Raw genomic sequence first — 6454 nt, forward strand, 5'->3', positions numbered from 1 at the left:
TATAAGCTATTTCATATACACCTCGCATAACATCATTCTCTTCATCACCTTCCGCAAAAATACATTCTCCCGAACCTTGCAATTCTGGAAATTCCTGCAACAACTCTGAATATGTGTCTACGGTTTGCAAATAGTAACATTGATCATCAGTAGACTCGGGGTATTGCAGGGCATGGTCAACGAAAAAGGTGACCTTAATATCCTCAATGCTAAGGGTCAATTTCTGCCCATGAACATCTATCATAGCTCTAGCGGTATTGAGGAAAGGTCGACCCAATATAAGAGGCACACGTGTGTCCTCCTCCATGTCCAAAATTACAAAATCGGCCGAAAATACTAGGGTACTCACTTTTACTAACATATTCTCCAAAATTCCACGAGAGAATTTAACAGAGCGGTCCGCTGGTTGAATTGCCATTCGGGTTGGTTTTAGTACCCCGGGGTCTAGCTTAACATATAATGAATAAGGCATCAAATTAATGCTAGCCCCTAAATCCGCTAATGCTTTAATGCATTCCAAATCTCCTAGGAGACATGGTATGGTAAAACTTCCAGGATCTGCTAACTTCTTTGGTATTTTGTTCATCAAAATTGCGGAACAATTAGCATTCATGGTGACGGATGAAAGTTCCTCCATTTTCTTCCGATTAGTAAGTAAGTCTTTTAAGAACTTAGCATACTTGGGCATACCTGAGATTACATCAATGAAAGGCATATTTATGTTAATTTGTTTAAATATATCTAGAAATTTTGACCTTTCGGCCTCTAGCCTTTCTTGTTGTTGCTTTCTTGGGTATGGGAGCGGTGGTTGATATGGTTTCACTACGGGTTTCTCCCGTTCTTCCTTTTCAACCACTTGTTCCGGCTCCTTAACTGGTTCATCATTTCGGTTCATCGGAACACTGAAATCAGAGTTTTCGGGAATTCTTGGAGCATCGTATGCTAAACCACTCCGTGTGGTAATAACATTGGCGTGCTCATTTTGAGGGTTCTTATTAGTATCGCCAGGTAAACTTCCTGGTTTTCTCTCAATTAGTAAACTAGCTAAACCACTCATTTGCTTCTCCAGATTCTGAATTGAGGCTTGTTGGTTTCTAAACTGGTGTTCGTTTTTCTTGTTTGTTTGATTTATGTTTGTGACAAGCTGAGTTTGTGATGCAATCAACTTTTCCAACATACTCTCCAAATTTGACTTTTTCTCTTCCTGTTGGGGTTTTTGATAAAAACCCGGAGTTTGTTGTTAAAACCCACTACTTGACCCTTGTTGGTAATTGGAATTTTGACCTTGAGGGTTGTAGGGGTTGTTGAAGTTCTGGTTAAATTGGGCTCTTCCTTGAAATTGATTATTATTTCTTTGGCTTATGAAAGCCACTTCTTCTTTTTGAGCCATTTTTAGACCGGCATCACAATCTTTTCCTAAATGGAGTCCACCACAGTATTCACAACCTACTTTCATACTATGAATTTCCTTGGTGATTTTGTCCATGTTTCGAGCAACACCGTCTATTTTCACACTTAGGGAACTAAGGTCATCATAAGCACCGGCGCTTTGGACTTGAGCATTACGAGTAATTGGTCGTTCTTGATACCACTCATGAGAATAATCGGCTAGCTTCTCGATTATCTCATAAGCCTCTTGCTCGATTTTGTCCATGAGTGAACCTCCGGACGCTTGATCAATGGAAATTCGGGTTGCAACATCACAACCCTTGTAAAAGATTTGGACTTTTTGGAAGGTATCCAAACCATGGTTTGGACAACCTCTCAGCATTTTGGAAAATCGATTCCATGCTTCGTACAAGGTTTCCATCGGCTTTTGACAGAATTGGGTAATTTCGTGTTGAAGTCTCGCGGACTTAGATGCTGGAAAATGTTTCTTAAGAAATTTTTCCAACATACCATCCCAAGTTTCTATCGTAGCCTCGGCCAATGAATCTAACCAACTTCGTGCTTCCCCGTGGAGTGTCCATGGGAAAAGTCTTAAAAATATGGCCTGGTCAGTGTCTGGTTTAAGTTTGAAAAGAAGACATATCTCTTGAAAGAGACGAATATGTTCGTTTGCATCTTCATTTGGACCACCACTCAATTGACACTTGTTATTAATCATTTGGAGAATAGGTCCTTTTATTTCAAAATTTACCTCACCAGTGGGCTGAGTAATGGCACTACCTTGCCCGGTTCGGGTTGCCTTCATCTTGGCCGCCATTGATTGTCTTTGTACCACCGGTCTTGCTTCTCCTTCCATTTCAAATTTTGGAGGAGGAACGGGCTCACCAAATTCAGAATATCTCGGCTTGGTTGTACTTGATTCCGACTCAAAAGTTTCCTGCTTTGATGAAGATTCAAAAAGTTCAAGTACTTCTTTCGGGATCCTACCAAGCTTTCTATCAGGTTCCGTAAGCGGTGTAAGTAATGGAGAATCTGAACTTCGGGTATGTGGCATATGCAACCTAAAATCTGTCAATCACACAACTAACAAAACTATTAAATGCACCGATTCTATAAGTTTAAAATTCAAAGACTATTAATAATTTAAAATAATTAAGAAACTACTTAATCACAAATTAGTCAATAAATCTATTTTGACACAAAACTGTCCCCGGCAGCGGCGCCAAAAACTTGATGTGCGAAATCAGGTATATAAATTATCGTTGGAAAACATCGGTTAAAAAGACTGTTACACACTAATGGGCAGTGTACCCGATCGTGTAGTAGTATAAATAATGGTTTAGTTTCGTGTATCGTTCCAAGGACAGTTGTATTAGTCAAACTAGAATTAGAAACTATATTATGATTAACTAAGAAAATAAAACTTAAAGGTACAAGATATTATGTTTTTGTGGCTTTTTAACGATTTAGCCAAATCAGAGAAGGTTAAAAGTAAAAACAACATTTTTGGTCTTTTAAGTTTATATAATGAAAATAAGTGCAAAGAAAGCAATTAAGATAGTTTGATTTAGATCAAAGAGATGAAATGTTCATCTAGATATTTTACCCTCGGTATTGGATGTAAGTTTTGCTATTAAGGCCTGATTGAATGATTATGTGAGTAAGTTGTGACGATCGCTCCAAATCCATATGGACGAACACGTCATTCATTGATTTCATTGCGAGGTATTTGACCTCTATATGATACGTTATGTAAACATTGCATTCTTTTGAAAAGGCATACCATAAATGAATATTTAAATCAAAGGTCTTCGACATTTGATGATTTCTACATATAGACAATCACCGTATATAATAGTTTACAATAGTACTTCCATTGACAATGCAGTCAAAATAAGGTACATGATGATGAATTGGTGAATGCAACGTTTTCTTGAAAAATATGCCATATAAGACTCCATGCACATAGCTTGTCTATCATATAAGCAAACAGCGGAAGACTTCTAGGAAACCTGAGAATAAACATGCTAACAAGTGTCAACACAAAGGTTGGTGAGTTCATAGTTTTAATGTTTCATATAATCTGTATATAAAGGTGGATCACAAGATTTCAGTTGTTTTATCCAGAAACGTTTATCAAAATATTCTACGAAATTGAGCACCCTGGTAACTAAACTTAACGTATATATAATTTGTACCCTTTTGTATAATCATCTTAATAATACACGCAAACCAACGTGTACGCTTCTCAAATAGCATACGTCCGTTAAAAGGCTAGTGCTCTAGCTCGGACGGGGATGTCAAGCCCTATGGATCCATATACTACTACTCGCGCCCACCAGTTCTTATAACTGGCAGTTACTAGTTACCAAAGCTAAGGGATTTTCGGTTCAAACTCAGTGTAGAATTTAGTATGTACTTGTATCCATTGCGTTTAAAATAAAGTGCATGTATTCTCAGCCCAAAAATATATATTGCAAAAGCAATTAAAAAGGGAGCAAATGAAACTCACGCATATAAATATTGTATATCGGTTAATAAAGCATTTGCATGTATTCTCAGCCCAAAAATGTAGAGAGTAAAAGGGATCTTATGAAACTCACTGTTTAATATTGATATACCATATTGCAGGAAAGCACGTAGACGCATCGGAGATGATAAACACGAGGTTTGATTCACAAAAATACCCCCGAACATTACCCATAATTTCCTTGGCAATAACCCATATTTTCCTTGGCTCTAGCTCGCTTGAAAACTTGTTTTGAAAATTACTTGGACAGCACACCGTCGTAATTTTTTATGTACATTATTATTTTTGTATCGCAAAAATAATAACACTAATAATAAAAATAATAAGATTAATAATAATCTTAATAATAATAATAATAATAATAATAATAATAATAATAATAATAATAATAATAATAATAATAATAATAATAATAAATAATATAATAAATACGGAGAAAAAAAATAATGAATTGAATCAGAAGCAGAAATCGCGAATTTATAGATGTGGCCAGCAAAAGGGTGCCATGCGATCGCATGGCTTCCCAAGCCATTTCCCATGCGATCGCATGGGAAGGTATGACAGCTCACAAACTTTTAACTTTTTGTTTGTCGACATAATTATTTAATATAAATATAAATATAATATATTTAATTTATATAATTAATTATATATTATATTAAATTTACGTGCATAGTTAACTTGTAATTTTTGTTCCGATAAGTCGTGCATCGTCACTCGACTTATGTCCCGGTTCCGGTTTTTCGAACGCCCTTTCGTACGCTGAAAAAACTAGTTCTTTTTGTTTCGTGACTCTTACTTTGTCAAAATATAGTCTTAAATCATCCATAAACTATACCACTGTAGCAAAGTTACTGTAGCAATTCACTGTAGCAAAGTCAATTTTTACTGTAGCAATTTCATTGTAGCAAATAGTGATTTTCGAAAACACTGTAGCATTTTGGGTACTGTAGCAATTTGAAAATACTGTAGTAAATTAGTGTTTTACTGGTTCATCTTAAACGCTTTAGTTAACTTATCTAAATATCAATCGAATCAATAAACGAATGTTACTATCGTTTACTAAATAACTTGAAATTATATATATGTATATATCTTTTTAATATACATAAATCAATTTTTAAATACACATTGGAAGTTATTTATAAATAAATTTTAATAATAAATATTTTAATTTATCATATATATTCAAATAGATATTTAAACCAATAAGTTTAATGTACGATATCAAATAATTAATACATTGTTACCTTTTCAAGTTATAGTATATATGTATCTATTTACATATAATTGTTCGCGAATCATCGAAAACAACCGAAGGGTATTTAAATATATAAAAGTAGTTCAAAAATTTTGAGATTCAGTTTTACAGACTTTGCTTATCGTGTCGGAAATGTTAATCATACAAAGATTAAGTTTAAATTTGGTCAGAAATTTCCGGGTCATCACATAAGTTATCTAATAGGTTCACTAAGAGTTCTCTTAAATAAACACGCAAACACAATTACAAGATCAAGGGTTCCCTTTTCTCTATAGTTCTCGTGTTTGTAATCAAATAACTATGAAATGTGCTAATCACCTAAATCGACCCGCCAAGAGTTCTCTTTAGCGAGTACTCAAACTAGAAGTACTAAGTGCGGGTTCCCTATTACCTAGACCTTTTTGTTTGTGACTAGTTGATTAGCAAGATCAAAGATTTAAATAACAATTATCTTTGCCTTCGCTCTACACAATTCATTCGTATATCGTTTAATCGTATTGATCTAATTTACCCCCTTGGTCCAGTTTAGTAAACAATCAATCTAAGACAAGTTGATTGTAAATCAATATGATACATCAACAAGAGTTCTCTTTATCAACAACATATCAATTAACTAGATACAAATGATTAAACATCAATAAGCATGGTTCTTTAATTCAAGCTTCAATCATTCACACATAGTACATACAATCAATAAGATTACATCCAATACCTCGGTTATTAATCTAGATAAATATTATAGAAACTAGCCAACGATCATGGTAACAGACAACATAACAATCAGATTATCAATGGAAATCATTGCTTTAGAACAAGGAATAACCTACAAGAACAATGAGTTCTTGGATGAAGAAGGTTTTGATTTTTGATGCCTTGATGTTGAGCCTCTTCCAAGAGCTTGGAGTTCTCCAATATTGCTCCCAAAATTCGTCTCTGTACTCTCTGGTTCGTATATGGTAAACTAATCTTCAATCATTAGCTTTTTAAAGTGGAGAAAGTAGGTCAGAAAGTCAAAAGTAGGCTGAAACCTACTTCTGGACGGCGTCCTGGCTTTTGGACGGCGTCCCAATTTAAAGGCTTGGACGGCGTCCCAATTTATCGGACGGCGTCCAAGTGTAAAAATTTGGACGGCGTCCCATAGCTCTGGACGGTGTCCCGTTGCTCTAAATTTTACTGTCTTGCTTTCTTGCAATCTCTCTTCAAATGGACGAAGTCCCAATCATTTGAAGCCTTGTTTTACCATTTTAGAGCGCTAATTTGACCTGAACTTGTAT

This window comes from Rutidosis leptorrhynchoides, chromosome 1 (genome assembly GCF_046630445.1).
Source record: "Rutidosis leptorrhynchoides isolate AG116_Rl617_1_P2 chromosome 1, CSIRO_AGI_Rlap_v1, whole genome shotgun sequence".
NCBI classification, from domain to species: Eukaryota; Viridiplantae; Streptophyta; class Magnoliopsida; order Asterales; family Asteraceae; genus Rutidosis; species Rutidosis leptorrhynchoides.